Here is a 15,833-nt window from a genome sequence, read left to right as displayed (position 1 = left end):
CCTCAAAGGGCTGTCCGTCTGCCCTCCTCCCGCGCGCCTAGTCAACACTCTGGCTCATTGACCTGGGCCAGACAGGCCCTGTCACAAGTATCGCGTGAAAGTACTTTCATTCTCTTTATGCAGGAGCCCTGAAGTTCTGCTCTGTGCCCCTCTCTATGGCAAGAACAGCCTGTTTGCTCTTGGACTTATCTCACGTAGGGCTCTGCTGGGCTTTCCTCCTTCTGCCCTCACAATGCATTGTCTGCTTGCACTTGGACCTGTAATCCTAAATATACGGATAGCAGTAGGTAATGGAGACTCAAGTCAAGTACGGGATGGAGATGGGTAGGAGGTAAGTTCTTTGCCCCTGGGGACCAGGCGTTTGGAATCTCAGTTTTAGGGGAGAGCCTTGTAGGACCCAAGAGCCCAAATTTAGAGTCTTGTCCTGTCCAAAGTCGCAGGCAATGCCCCAGAATAGGCCAAAGGGATGAGAGAGCACCTCGATAAAGAAAGACACCTTGAGGGCAAAGAGGAAAAGGCACAGGGTGGATGCTTTTTGAAAAAGCAAAAGCAGGCGTCCTGGCCCCAAGACATCAGACTCCAGCCCCTCCTGGCCCCTCCTGGGCCTTTGTCTCCCAGCCCTGGCCCATTCTTCCCGCCCCTCCTCGCGTCCTTGCTTATAACTTTGGCTCCATCCCATAGCTCAGACCCTCCCGGTCCGACCCAGTCTCGTGGTCGGACCCCAAAAGGCGTACCCACGTGCTAATGTCTCCCCCTACTGGTCTTCTATAGCACTGTGGGCGCCTGGGACAAACTGGAAGCCCCAACCCTGGAGCGTGGCACACACAAACCTAGCACATGACTTGAACACAAGCCTTGGGACAGACCTAGTGGCCTTGGCAAGAACTGTGGCCCAGTATGTGGAGGAAGGGAAACCATTAGGAGGAAGATCTCGGTTTTGGATAGCCAAGGATATAGTCTCTTTGCTGCTGCTTTATGAAGATAATTAGGTGAGCAACATTCCCAAAATTCTCTACCATTTACACAGTTTTGTGTCATCTCACTTAAGTAGGGGTTTATCACTGGATTCTATGATGCTCTCTTTGGCTGTAGGGTAAAACTATATTTGGAGGGAAATAAGAAGGGAGAAGCTAGGTAGGCCACTTCTACCTTTAGGGGCAGGGCCTGGAGGGTGAGAGGGATCTGGGTGGACAGGGTGGAGAAGGAACTATGTCAGGTCTCTCATATGACAGCTGGACCCCTTATTGGGGTGTGAACAAAGAGAAATGAGAACAAGGTACAGGGGCACACCAATAGTCTGCCTTGGAGACTAGGATCCCTTGAAGTGTGCATGCACCTGAGCATGGAAAGAATCCTGCTGCTTTCTGAGTGACTACTCTGTGCCAAGAACTGTGTTATATGGGCTTCCATGAAATAAGTTCCACTCCCCCCATTTCATATCAGAGGGAAGATAAGACTCAGAAAGGAGAAGTAGCTGTACTGAGGTCACTGAGCTAATCGATGGCAGAACCAGGATTTCCCCCAGGCTTATCTGTCCCCAAAGCCTATACTGACCTGACACACTGTCAGCTGCTGCTTGCCTACTTGCTTATTTAATAATTCCTGGTTAAAAGCTGGTTCATACTGGCGAGTCCGGTCTCAAAATGGAGGTAAAACCGCCTCCCGGTCGCCCCCAGCCCGACTCCGGCCGTCTCTGTCGCCACTGCCCCAGGGGAGGAGGGCCATGATCCAAAGGAACCAGAACAGTTGAGAAAACTGTTTATTGGTGGTTTGAGCTTTGAAACTACAGATAGTTTAAGAGAAAATTTTGAAAAATGAGGCACACTTACAGATTGTGTGGTGATGAGAGACCTCCAAACAAAACGTTCCAGGGGGGCTGGTTTTGTGACTTACTCGTGTGGAAGAGGTCGATGCAGCAATGTGTGCTCGACCACACCAGGCTGGTGTAGTGGAACCAAAGAGAGCTGTTTCTAGAGAGGATTCTGTAAAGCCTGGTGCCCATCTAGCTGTGAAGGAAATTTTTGTTGGTGGTATTAAAGAAGATACAGAAGAATATAATTTGAGAGACTTTTGAAAAGTATGGCAAGATTGAAACCATGGAAGTTATGGAGGACAGGCAGAGTGGAAGAAAGAGAGAATTTGCTTTTGTAACTTTTGATGATCATGATACAGTTGATAAAGTTGTTGTTCCGAAATACCACACTATTTATTAATGGGCATAATTGTGAAGTGAAAAAGGCCCTTTCTAAACAAGAAATGCAGTCTGCTGGATCGCAAAGAGGTCGTGGAGATGGATCTGGCAACTTTATGGGTCATGGAGGAAACTTTGGAGGTGGCGGTAACTTTGGCCATGGTGGAAACTTTGGTGGAAGACGAGGTTATGGTGGTGGAGGTGGTGGCAGCAGAGGTAGTTATGGAGGAGGTGATGGTGGATATAATGGATTTGGAGGTGATGGTGGCAACTATGGTGGTGGTCCTGGTTATAGTACTAGAGGAGGCGATGGTGGTGGTGGACCAGGATATGGAAACCAAGGAGGTGGATATAGTAGTGGTGGTGGAGGATATGATGGTTACAATGAAGGAGTAAATTTTGGAGGTGATAACAATGTGGTGGGAACTATAATGATTTTGAAAATTATAGTGGACAACAGCAATCAAATTATGGACCCATGAAGGGGGACAATTTTGGTGGAAGAAGCTGGGGCAGTCCCTATGGTGGTGGTTATGGATCTGGTGGTGGAAGTGGTGGATATGGTAGCAGAAGGTTCTAAAAATTTTCAGAAGAAAAGGGCTACAGTTCTTAGCAGGAGAAAGAACGAGGAGTTGTCAGGAAAGCTGCAGGTTACTTTGAGACCGTCGTTCCAGATGCATTATTAGAGGAACTGTAAAAAAAAATCTGCCACAGAAGGAATGATGATCCATAGTCAGAAAAGTTACTGAAGCTTAAACAGGAAACCCTTCTTGTTCAGGATTGTCATAGCCACAGTTTGCAAAAAGTGCAACTATTGATTAATGCAATGTAATATCAATTAGATGTACATTCCTGAGGTCTTTTATCTGTTGTAGCTTTGTCTTTTTCTTTTTCTTTTCATTACATCAGGTATATTGCCCTGTAAATTGTGATAGTGGTATCAGGAATAAAAAATTAAGGAATTGTTAACTTTTCAATATTTGTGTAGTTCAGTTTTTCTACATTTTAGTACAGAAACTTTAACAAAATACAGTTTTGAAGGTGTTTCCTTGTGAGTTAACAAGCAAAGAAGATCATTGTTAATTACTATTTTGTATGAATTTTGCTAAAGTTAACTGTAAAGAAACACCCGCTGACTTGCAGTTTAAGGGGAATCTATTCTCCGCTTTTCCAAACCATGAAATGAATGGGCTCTGACATGTGGAGAGAATAGATATTTGTATGTTTGCAATGTGTGTTTTAGATAAATAGAATTGGGTATTTAAATTAGCGTATTTATGAATTTAATAGCATTAAGATTTACCTTCAAATGAAAAAAAAATCTCAAAATTCCTATTTGGTTTTTGTGCATTTTATTTCAAAATGTAATCATATGATTTTAGTGTGTTAGCTTTGCTGAGAGTCCTAGCTGTGTTTAGAACATCTCCATTCTACATTCACCTTGGTCGCATTATTTGGGTGTAAAGAATGTCTACTGCCCTCTGTTTAAACTCTGGAAAGGGGTAGTGGATGTTTTCCCTTTCCCTTAAAAAACCATTCTTAAAAACTTTTCAAAGTAACAGGACCACTAAGCCTGCTGTATCTGACCAAATTAGTGGCTACTCTTTTCTCCCCCCCTCCCTTTTTAAAGCACAAGAGGCCCATAAGTCTTCAGTTATATTCCTTGGTTTAATATATATCTGGTTTTTTGATACAAGCTTTCAGAAGGAACAGAATAAAAATCATGTGTTGTTGAACCCTTAAAAAAAAAAAAAAAGTTGGTTCATACTTAGAAGGCAGCTGCCTTCAGGATGGCCAGGACTCTACTCTTCATTCACAGGTTACCAGGCCTGGGAATGTTCATCTGTGTTCCTGGCCACATCTCCAAGCTCCCACCTAAAATTGCCACCACCAACCCCAGAACCAGCCGCAGATTCTGCTGCCAACATGCCCAGTGCCCCCTTGGGAAGCAAGCCTAAGACCAGGTAGGGGAGAGGGGAGATGAGGTTATGGTGCCAGACTTGGGAATCCTGGGAAGACAGAAGCAAAATCTGAGTGTGCCAATACCTAATTATGGCTGGGGAGGGCAGTAGAGGAAAGAGGAGAGGACTCTTTATTCTAGGCCTGCTCTACATGCTGGTCATCCTTAGTCATAACACAACCTTTCTGCCTCAACCTGTCCCTTCCAGCTATAGGGTCCTCGGTAGCCAGCCTGGGCCTACTCTCTGCCACAGCCCAGGGCCAGTGACTTTAAGCCCCTACATCCTGCCCCACGCTAGCAGGGCTCAGATATGATTCAGGCCCCTAAGGTAGGGAAAAATTACTCCCCAGGGGAGCCTGAGAAGAGGATGGGAACTATGGAGCATGTGGGCCCTCTCTTATCCAAGCCCTCCCTACTCCAGAGGCAGTCACACCCCTTCCCAAGCCTCCCAGATCAGCATCACCAAACACACACATACACATACACACACACATACACACACACACACACTCACACTCACACACACACCCTTGGGGCTCAAGTCCACCAGTATTACATAAGCACTGATGCTGTGCTAGCTTCTGAGCTGGGCCTACCCTGGGGGCCCAAAGGAGAGCCCCAGCAAGCCCTGCCTTCGAGGAGCTTCAAGCACACCAAAATCAGCACGCAGGGACCTCCTACATCCAGGGATGCTGAAGAATTTCTGACAACTGCAGGAAACCTCAGGCATCATGCAGTCACAAGAGTCCCCAGCAGTTCCTTCTGAGTTCAGCTTCCCACACCCATGGGAGGCAGGAGGTATAAATTTCAGAGCCACAGATTTCACTGCTTATCAGCTGTGTCTCCTTGGGCAAGTCACTTTGCTTCTGTGTATTTCACTGAACTCATTTATAATTTGGAGATCATCTCTACTTCACAGAGCTGTGGTGAGGGTTGAATGAGATCATGTACATCAAGGACTTAGCATCATGCCTGGCCCACCATGGTTCACTAAATGGAAACTCATTCTTCCCCAGAGACACCCTCATTCCTAGTCGTACAAGTTCTCCCTTTTGCCTGTTCACATGTTTTGTGTACACATGAACAGTTTGTAGCCCCTCTTGTATATTCACACACAGGGACATACATATTCATATAAGAACACTTGGTGTTTCTCACCTATCAGTTCATGCAGTATTAGGTGACAGGCCTGGTTCCTGCTCCTGTGGAACCTAGAGTCTAGCCCCCACATTTTCTCGCCTCACTGTTACATACACATGCATGGACACACGCACACACACACACACACACACACACACTCAATTTACTTGGCCCTTGCCCTTGACCTCTCCTTTTCTGCTTCCAGTCTGAGACAAGAGAAGTGAACTAACTCACATAAAGCCACACTGCCAGGAGGTAGGAGAGTCAGGATTCTAACCTAGGCCATTTAGCTATACAACTTATGTTGTAACTAATGACTCTTGTGAGTCTACACTGATATCTCAAGGCTCTGGAAAGGAGTGTGTGCCAAGGGGTGGGCCTTGAACACCAAAGGTTAAAGAACAGGCCCAGGGCAATGTGAGCTGGGACAACCCAGTAAGGCTAGCAGCCCTCTCTTATACCTACAGTCATCCCCAGCCTGACCTAGGTCCCCTATCTGTCCCCTCAAAGACCCATAGCCTCTGCATGTACCCTCTTCACAGACACACACAGTCATTCCCTACAGGGAAAAGGAGAGCTCCGTTTCTTGAACACCTACTATATGCCAGGCACTGTCTGGGTACTTTCACCTTTGGTGCTATATTATCTTATATATCCCTGAAGTGGATATTGATGAGCCTATTCTAGAGATGAAAAAAAACTGAAGTTCCAAGTTCCAACTGTCTGCATCCTCTATCCCTGCCAACCTCAGCTTGCAATGCCCTCTCTTGCCTGGCTAGCTCATTCCCACCGTCCATTTCTCTCCTGTTCCTCTCTGTGCCATCATGGCTCCTCTAGCTGAGATTTACTTGGGTCTGTGTTGGATCCAGCTGTCCTTCCCCAACAAATTGCTTTTCCCAAATCACTCTATCTCTGGGTTAGTCTCAGGGCAAGCCCAGGGAGGGGCCCGAGCCCTCCCACTCTTCCTCCTCCCCTCTCCTGGATGGACCACACCCCAAGACTAGGTCAGATCAAGCTCCAGGTAGGTAAACCTTGCAAGTCTAGTTTCACCGCAGCCATGACAATTTTCAGTGGCTGGTGAAGGAGTGGGTGATCCCAAAGGCCCAAGGTTCAACCAGACTCTCAACCCTCAGCCCCTCCACAATCCCTGCCCCAGTTTCACCCCTGGTTTATAGGTGTTTCAACTGAGATCACCTTGATCTTCTAGGTGTCAGCCTGGTCCCTGCTCAGGCTGTCAGCACGATACTAGGGCTAGAAGGAGCCCCTTTTTTGAGATGGTCCTGCTCCCCTCCTTCCCTCCCTCTTTATCCCTTCCTTATTCCACTTCACCCTACCCTGGACTTCTAGAAATCTGTCCCAAACCCTCAGGCCCCATACAGGTAAATGACCTGTCACCTGTCCCTTAAAAGAGCCTACAATAGGGCATCTGAGAGATAGAACATGGCTAGGTGTGGCAGAGTAGGTAGCACAAGGCTCAGAATTGCAGCTAGGACCCTGGGTTCCTCAGAAGCCTCATGTTTGGATATCCCTGCCCTCCTGTGTGTCACTGATCTGCACTCAGCTTCCTCTAGCCCAGCAGGGTGCAGTTTAGGGGGGAAATCCCACAACACTCCAACCCAGCCTTCCTGTTATTCTCTCACTCCTGTTAACCTATAGACTATGCAAAGTGAGGCTGGGCCATTCATCACTGTCGAGGTCTCAGGAATTTGGAGTAGGAGAGGCAGTAGCTGTCCCCACCTGTCACTGACCTAGCCTAGCTTCCCATCTCAGATGGCCAGTAGGCCTGGAGGAAGGGGATACTGGCTGGAGAAATAGCATCTTTGCCCAGTCCTGCTCCTGGCTCCTTAGAGAACACATTGGACACCCCAGGCCCCTTAAACACAGGGAATAAAGTTCCCTTGGAGGAACATCCCAAGCAGAGCAAACATTTGAGCGATCCAAGGAGCACAGGGAAGGGTAGCTGCTTCCTCATCTCTCCAGTCCTAGCTTTGACCTCTCACCAGCCTATGAGCTAACTTCCTATATCCTACCCTACCATGAAGGCTAAAGGATCAGGTCCTGGACTTTCTTGACTGATAAACGCAGACCTACTGGTAGAGAGGCCATGTGCCCCTGGGGGCATCCTGAGGATAGATAAGGAGCTGAATCCAGCTGCCCAAATAATGACTGGCATATATATGACACCCAGGCCCACCAGCGTCCAGCTGCCCCTTAGCCAACCCAGCCAGTATTTCTGACGTTGAAACCTCCCCTCCCCACTCACAACTTAGCCCAGGCTTGGCTTAGAGACCTTCCTACCTACAGTCAGGAGGGCCCCAGTGCCTGGGCTGAGGGTACCTCCCAGTGAGGGCCCAGTTTCCTTCTAAGCCGTTAGTCTGCACCTAGCCTCCCCTATCCTGCCCCCACCATGCCTCCACCTCCCCAGAGGGCTGCCTAACTTGGGGTTGGGGTTAAACCTCAATTGCAGAACTACCCAGCATCTTCCTTACAGGAAGCCAGCTTCTCAGGGGAACATGAATTTCCTTTGCCTGGTTTGTTTTTCTTTTACAGACCCTCTCTAGGACACAAAGTAGACCCTATATCAGCCCCTACCCTCAAGAGGAATTTTCCTCCTTGGGCTGGTTTCCCAGGAAGAGGAGGGGAAGTCAGGAAGCTGGGTGCTTCTGAACTAAGAGTGCCATAGGGGATTAGGGCTTTAAAGACAAGGGAGGGAGGAGATGGGATTTCAATTGTGGGGAAATGAGGCATTAGATAGGTCGTTGAATCAAAGGGATAGAGTCCCCCAAGGAAATACTTCCCTCTCCCTGGTAGCCTCTCTATTCCTCAATCTCTGTCGACCCCCAGTGGCCAGCCCAGTATTTGCATTCCAAACCTGGCACTTAACCTGGCCATCTACAGCCCAACAGGAAGTAGGGGACACTGCCAGGTTTGGGTGCTGGCCTGGGCTGAGCTAAGCCAAGAACATCCTTCCTTCTCCTCCTCATCTTCCCTCTCAGTACTGTAAATCCAATCTATCCAGGCCTATATCAGCACCCACCTCCTCTGGGCAGCTTTCCTGGAAGGCCCTAGAAAACAGGTCTGTTTCTTCCTTTGAGCTCCATATCATGACTGTACTTCCTATGATTGGCACTTGAATTGTCATTATTTGGATGCCTCCTAGCTCTCCCAATACATACTAACCTGGGGCAGAAATCACTGACTGCTTCTCCTTTATCTTCTAAGTGAAGGCAAGCGTAAGGTTGGACATACAAGAGGTGTGCAATCAGTATTAACGGTGATGATGTTGATAATGATGATGGTGGTGGTGATGTGGTGATATTGGTGACAGTTACCATCTACTGAGTACCTACTACATTCCATGTACTTTGTATTCATTTTCTCATTCAAAAGTAATTTTATATACAGACCAGGAAACTGGCATTATGAGAAGCCAATTGACCTAAATAATGCCTCACATCTAGTAAGTGGCAGTCTCCAAGGCTTGATGCAGGTCTCTCTGGCTCCAAGTTATAGGTATCTCCATCTCCTACATGCCATACACTGTCTTTATCCCTGGGAGGGTTATGGGGATGACTATGATTCAGTCCCTGACAACATGGCATGATGTGGGCCACAGCAAAGACAATATGCTCCACAGAGCATGGAAGAACTAGCTCTACATCTTTCCAATTTTTCTCTAGTTTACTCATTTGACAGAACAGATTGCCAAGCCCAGATGGGAAATCTCCCAGGTCCCATCATACAAGGAGACTAGGGCCACCTAGGAGACTTCTACAGACAGCGAGGGCTTGACTAAGTCAAGAATCCAGCAGCACAGAGGAAAAGTCCATCAGAGATTGCTATCAGTAGAATACCTAGACCCTCCCAAGAACAACATGGGTCTGTTAAGTTCAAAAACATTTCTGGGACTTCTCTGGGAGCCTGGCAGGTGCTGGAATCTGAGGTTTAAAGAAATGAGAGAGAGATGTGACTTACTTCCCCTCTCTCCATGCTGTGCCCACCTAGCTAACAGTCCTCAAGAAGCACTATTGAGTAGAGCACCCACTGATCTGAACTTGAACCATTTGCCTTTCTCCAGCCTGGTGACCTTAGAGGAAACCCACTCTTGCCCTCTCTCTTTCCCCAAGTAAACTCTTCATCTGAGACTCTTTCAGTCACTACATTTTTAGTAGTCTTTGGTGCAAAGAGTACCTGCTTGAGTTGGAAAGGAAAAAAGACCATTGTAGGAGGTCAGAGGTGGTTAAAGCTCCCCCTCCCTTGCCTGCCCCTATTACTAGGGTTCTAACGAGGCTGTGGCTTTGAGTTGACAATGCTGGAGAGCAGGAAGCTTAGTTTCCCAGGCACACTCTGCAAGGGGCAGAGCTTGCAGGTTTCAGGCTGGACTTTTTATTAAAGGATAGTTTATTAAGGGATTTTATGGCCAAAGTAGATGAATGGTAACACTTGCTTTTAAAAATGTCCAGTCTGAAATGACCAGAGCCAGGCAATAAAGCACAGGCCTCTGACTCTGAAATCAGTTTTTCCCCCTCACATTTGTGCAAAACACAACTGCTTCCTGTAGGAAATCTCATCCCTGCTAGCAGGGCCTCCCAGGGCCACTGCTGGGCAGAAACGCTGTGTTTGTCCTCTAGAAGCGTACATGCCCTCACCGAGCAACCCATCTTCCATCAGCAGCAAATAACCTCACCCCCAGCCTAGCTGATTGCTAAGACTTATGGGTGTGCACGTACCCCACCACACAGAATATTTGCACTCCAGGAGCTCATTAGGGAAGTTGGACTGACACACTGCCACATAGCACATAGCAAAACTTATACTGCCAGAAATAAGGACTCCAGGAACCTTGAATGAAGGCACGCAGTCCAGCAATCTATCCTGACACCCTAAATGATCCCAGGGATGAAATCAGATCCCTGGGGTCGGTGGTGCTCAAATGGGAATTGTGGGGGTACACAACACCACACATAAGTCAGCAGACCACCATAGATGGGGCGGCAGTGTCACACAGTATTGGGTGGTTTGATGGCGTTTACCATGAGGGAATGGGAGACTAATTCATAGAGCTGTTGTGCAGGTTAAATGGGTAATATATGTGAAGCATTTATACAGCATGCACCATGAATGTGTTAGCCCTTATTGTCTTTTTGCCCTCTTCAAATATTTATTAACCAATTTGTATTTCTTCTCAGCTTTACATATTCTTCTCCTTTGCCTTTGTGGTTTTCTTCTTATTAACTTGTGAGAACAATTTATCTGTTAAGAATACTAATTATTTAGGGCACCTGGGTGGTGCAGCCGGTTGAGCCTCTGACTCTTGATCTTAGCTCAGGTCATGATCTCACAGTTCACGAGTTTGAGCCCCCAGCTTCCAGCGTCGGGCTTTGGGCTGATGGCACAGAGCCAGCTTAAGAGTCTGTCTTTCCTTCTCTCTGCCCCTCCCCCACTTCTCTCTCTCTCTGTCTCCCTCCCTCCCTTCCTTCCTCCTTCCCTCTCTCTCTCTCTCTCTCTCTCTCTCCCCCCCTTTCTCTCCTTCTCTCAAAATAAATAAATAAACTTTAAAAAAGAATATCAATTATTTGCTGAAACTCTCTTGGACTTGGAGCCCAAATTATTTTTATTATGTTTTTGCTTTTTAGATTATTCCTTATTATAGCTTTGTTGAGATATAATTTACTTACCATAAAATTCACCCCTTTAAAATGTATAAATCAGTATATTTTAGTATATTTGTATAGTTGTATGAACATCATTATTATCTAATTTCACAACATTTCATCATTCCCCTAATACCATAACCATTAGCACCCACTCCCCATTCCCCTTCCTTTCTCCTCCCAGCCCCTGACAACTACTAATCTATTCTCTGTCTTGGTGGATTTGCCTATTCCAAACATTCCATATAAATGGAATCATACAACATGCCATCTTTTGTGACTGGCTTCTTTCATGTAGCATAATGTTTCTGAGGTGTGTCGATGTTGTAGTGCATTGCCACATAATAGTTCATTGCATGGATGGATATACCACACAATTTTTGGGCATTCATCAGTTGATAAACATTTAGGTTGTTTCTACTTTTTAGATATTATGAATAATGCTTTTATGAACATTCATGCACAAAATTTTGTGTGGATATGTACTTACACTTTTTTTTCTTGGTTACATATACCTGGGAGTGGAATTGCTGAGTCATGTGGTAATTCTATCTTTAACTGTTTTAGGAACTGCCATAGTGTTTTCCAAAGCAACTGTACTATTTTACATTCTCACCAGCAATATATAAAGGTTTCAATTTCTTCACATCCTCCCCAACAATTATTTCCATTCTTTGTGATTATAGTTATCCTAGTGGGTCTCTCACTGTGGTTTTGATTTCTCTGATGACTGGTAATGTTGAGGACATTTTCATGTACTTATAAGATGTTTGTATATCTTCTTTGGAGAAATGTTTTTACTCACTACTTTATGAGTAAATTACTCATTTTTACTTGGGATTTTGTGTATTTTCACTCTTGACTTCTGAGTATATTTATATATTATGGGTACAAGTCCCTTATCAGGTATATAATTTGAAAATAATTTCTCCTATTCTGTGGGTTGTCATTTCACTTACTTTATATTGTCCTTTAAAGCACATTTTTTATTTTGATGAAGTATAATTTATCATTTTTAAAATTTTGTTGCTTATGTTTTTGGCATCACATCAAGAAACCACCGCATGACCCAAGGTCTCAAAGATTTACTCCTAAATTACTTCTAAGAGTTTTGTAGTTTTAGCTCTTACATTTAGATCTTTTGATCCATTTGGAGTTTATTTTAGTATCTGGTATGTGTTAGGGGTCCACTTTCTTTTTTTTTTTTCTTTTTATATTCAGGTATCCTAGCACTTTTGTTGAAAAGATTTTTATTTATTTATTTTTATTCAGATTGAATTTGGTTAATATATAGTGTAGTATTTGTTTCAGAGGTAGAATGTAGTGATTCATTACTTGCATATAACACCCAGTGCCCATCCCAACAAGTGCCATCCTCAATGCCCATCACTCACTAAGCCCATCCCACCCACCTCCCTTCCCAACCTTCAGTTTGTTCTCTGTATTTAAGAGTCTCTTATGGTTTGTTTCCCTCTCTGTTTTTACCTTATTTTATTTTTCCTTACCTTCCTGATGTTCACCTATTTTGTTTCTTAAACTCCACATACGAGTGAAATCATGTATTTGTCTTTCTCTGACTGATTTATTTCACTTAGCATAATACACTCTAGTTCTAACCATGTTGTTGCAAATAGCAAACTTTCATTGTTTGTGATCATTAAGTAATATTCACATATATATGTATATATTCACTTCATCTTTATCCATTCATCAGTCGATGGACATTTGGGCTCTTTCCATAATTTGGCTATTGTTGATAGCACTGCTATAAACATTGGAGTGCATGTGCCCCTTCAAATCAGCATTTTTTTGTGCTTTGGATAAGTACCTAGTAGTGCAATTGCTGGGTCGTAGCATAGTGCTACTTTTAAATTTTTGAGAAACCTCCATACTGCTTTCCAGAGTGGCTGGAGCAGTTTGCATTCCCACCAACAGTGCAATAGGGTTCCCTTTTCTCCACATCCTTGCCAACATCTGCTGTTTCCTGAGTTGTTCATTTTAGCCATTCGGACAGGTGTGAAATGGTATCTCATTGTGATTTTGATTTGTATTTCTCTGATGATAAGTGATGTTGAGCATCTTGAAAAGACTTTTCTTGCGGCCCCTGGGTGGCTTAGTCAGTTGAGCGTCCGACTTTGGCTCAGATCCTGATCTCACGATTCATGGGTTCGAGCCCCGCGCTGGGTTCTGTGCTGGCAGCTCAGAGCCTGGAGCCTCTTTCAGATTTCATGTCTCCCTCTCTTTCTGCCCCTCCCCTGCTCATGCTCTGTCTCTGTCTCAAAAATAAACTATTAAAAATAAAAAAATAAATAAATACATGATTTTCTTTTGCCATTCACTTGTCCTGGCACCCTTGCTGAAAATCAATTGACCACACATGTGAATATTTATTTTGTCATATTCCATTGATCTCTATGCCTATTCTTGTGCCCATATGATACTGTCTGGATTACTATAGATTTTGCAGTAAGTTTTGAAATTGGAAAGTGTGAATCTTCTTTGTTTCTATCTTTCAATATCGTTTTTGCCTATTCAGGGTCACTGGCATTCCATATGGATTTTAGGATCTGCTTGTCAAATTTGCAAAACAAAGCCAGCTGGGATTTTCATGGGGATTGCTTTGAAACTGTCTATCAATTTAAGAATTAAATTTAAAATATTAAGTTTTCCATTTCATAAACACAGAGTATGACTTTCCACATATTTAGGTCTTCTTTAATTTCTGACAATAGCACTTTGTGGTTTTCAGATTATAAGTCTTTCACTTCTTTTCTTAACTTTCTTCCTAACTATTTTATTCTTTTGATGTTATCATAAATGATATGTTTAAAATTTTATTTCAGATTATTCATTGCTAGCATATAGAAATACACATTTTTGTGCATTGATCTTGTATCCTGCAACTTTGCTTAATTCATTTGTTACTTTATAGAGTTTTAGTAGATTTGTTATGCTTTTTTATACATAAGATTATGTACTCTGTAAATAGAGATAAATATTTACTTTTTCTTTTGTTATCTAGATACCTTTTATTTATGTTTCTTGCCATATTTCCTTGGCTAGAGCCTCCAGCAAGATGTTGAAAAGAAGTGGCAAAAGCAGACTTCCTTGTCTTGTTCCTGAACTCTGGGAAGAACTCAGTCTTTCACCATTAATTTAGATATTAATTGTGAGTTTTTTGGTAGATGCTCTTTATCTGGTTGAAAAAAGTTCCCTTCTCATCCTAGTTTGTTGAGTTCGGGGGATTTTATTTTTTATGAAAGGATAATAAATTTATCAAGCACTTCTTATGTATGTATGGAGAAGATCATGTGGTCTATGTCCTTAATTAATATGGATGTTAAATAAACCTTTTATTCCAGGGATAAATTCCACTGGTTCATAGTGCTTAATCATTTTTATTTATATGTTACTGGATATGGTTTGGTCCATTGTTTTCTTATAATATCTTTGTCTACTTTTAATATTAGTAACATTTATTTCACTGAGTAAGTTGAAAAGTATTCCCTCTTTGTAGTAGGATTCTCCAAAGAAATAGAGCCAATATTATATATTTATGAATTGGCTTATTCACTTATGCAGTCATGGAGGCTGGCAGGTCCAAAATCTGCAGAGTTGGTGTCCCAGTTCAAGTCAGGAGGCCGGCAACTGCTGTAGAACCAGGAAGAGCTGATGTCCAAGTTCAAAGGCCTTCAAGCAGGAAGTGATGATGTTCCAGTTTGAAACCTGGCAGGTAGGAAAATTCCTTTATTGGGGATAAAATCAAGTAAGATTGGGGAGATAAGCTCTTTAGTCTATTCAGGCCTTCAAGTGATTTGATGAGGTCCATCCATATTATGGAAGGCAATCTGCTTTACTCAGTCTACTGATTTAAATGTTAATCTCATCCAAAAACACTTTCACAGACATTCCCAGAATAATGTTTGACTAAATATCTAGGCACTCCATGACCCAATAAAGCTGGCACATAAAATTATCAACTTGGCACCCATATCCATCTTCTTAAACAATATTTAAACTCCAAATAAAGACAATAGTGAGGTTATTGACAATTCCACCAGCACAATACAATTATCCTGCCTACAACCAAAAGCACACTAACACCTTTCCCAGATGAGGGGGTAAAGTCCTTGAGTGATATTTACTCTCCTCATGATATTCACATAAGTTAAATAATATGATGTAAAATTATAATACTGAAACTCAAATCTTCCTCTGTCTATCTCTTGCCATTGAATGTAGAGTGCACCCAGATGATCCAAGATGATCTCTTAATCTCAACCTCATTAACTTGATCATACTTGCAGAGATAGATTCTTTTTCCAAATAAGGTAACATTTGTAGTTTAAATAGAATTAGGGCATCGGCCTATATTTTTGGTGGCTACCATTCAGGCCAGTACAGTGGATAAAGGTATGGAGGTAATGGGGTAAAGAGCAAGGTTCAGAGAAGGTATAGGAAGGGACTGTTACGTTGTGTTTATCTCAGGCACCATCATCACCTTCACAAACATTTATTGTGTGATTACCATGTACCAAGCTCCATGCTAAGTCCTTTATGTACATTATCTCATTAAAGTGGCCCAACCCTCTGAGTTGTTACTTTTATTATCCCCATTTGCCAAGGAGGAAGCTGTGGTACAGAGGAGTTAAACAACTTGACCACATTCACATAGCCAAGAAAAGGTGTGCCTGCTTACTAGCCGTCTGACTTCAAATCCAGTATCTCTAACCACAACGTCCAGCTTCCCCCTCAGACAGGCCTGGGGATTTGCATTGAATGCACTGGCCATGGTTTTAGAAGCATCTTCATATGATTTTGGGGAGCCTGGGCTCTGAGGTTGAGTAGACTTGAGTTTCCATTCTTTCTCTGTCCCTTATTACTTATG

The 15,833-nt window shown here is 43.6% G+C and overlaps 1 pseudogene; it reads left to right on the top strand.

Moving 5' to 3' along the window:
* Window positions 1–1,643: 1,643 nt before the first annotated feature.
* LOC120247628 lies at window positions 1,644–2,837 on the top strand (annotated as a pseudogene).
* Window positions 2,838–15,833: the final 12,996 nt, after the last annotated feature.

The sequence above is a fragment of the Hyaena hyaena genome, unplaced genomic scaffold (genome assembly GCF_003009895.1).
Source record: "Hyaena hyaena isolate Hyena2069 unplaced genomic scaffold, ASM300989v1 scaffold_536, whole genome shotgun sequence".
Classification (NCBI taxonomy): domain Eukaryota; kingdom Metazoa; phylum Chordata; class Mammalia; order Carnivora; family Hyaenidae; genus Hyaena; species Hyaena hyaena.
The sequence above is the reverse complement of the archived record's forward strand: the minus strand, read 5'-3'. Positions and strand labels throughout refer to the sequence as shown.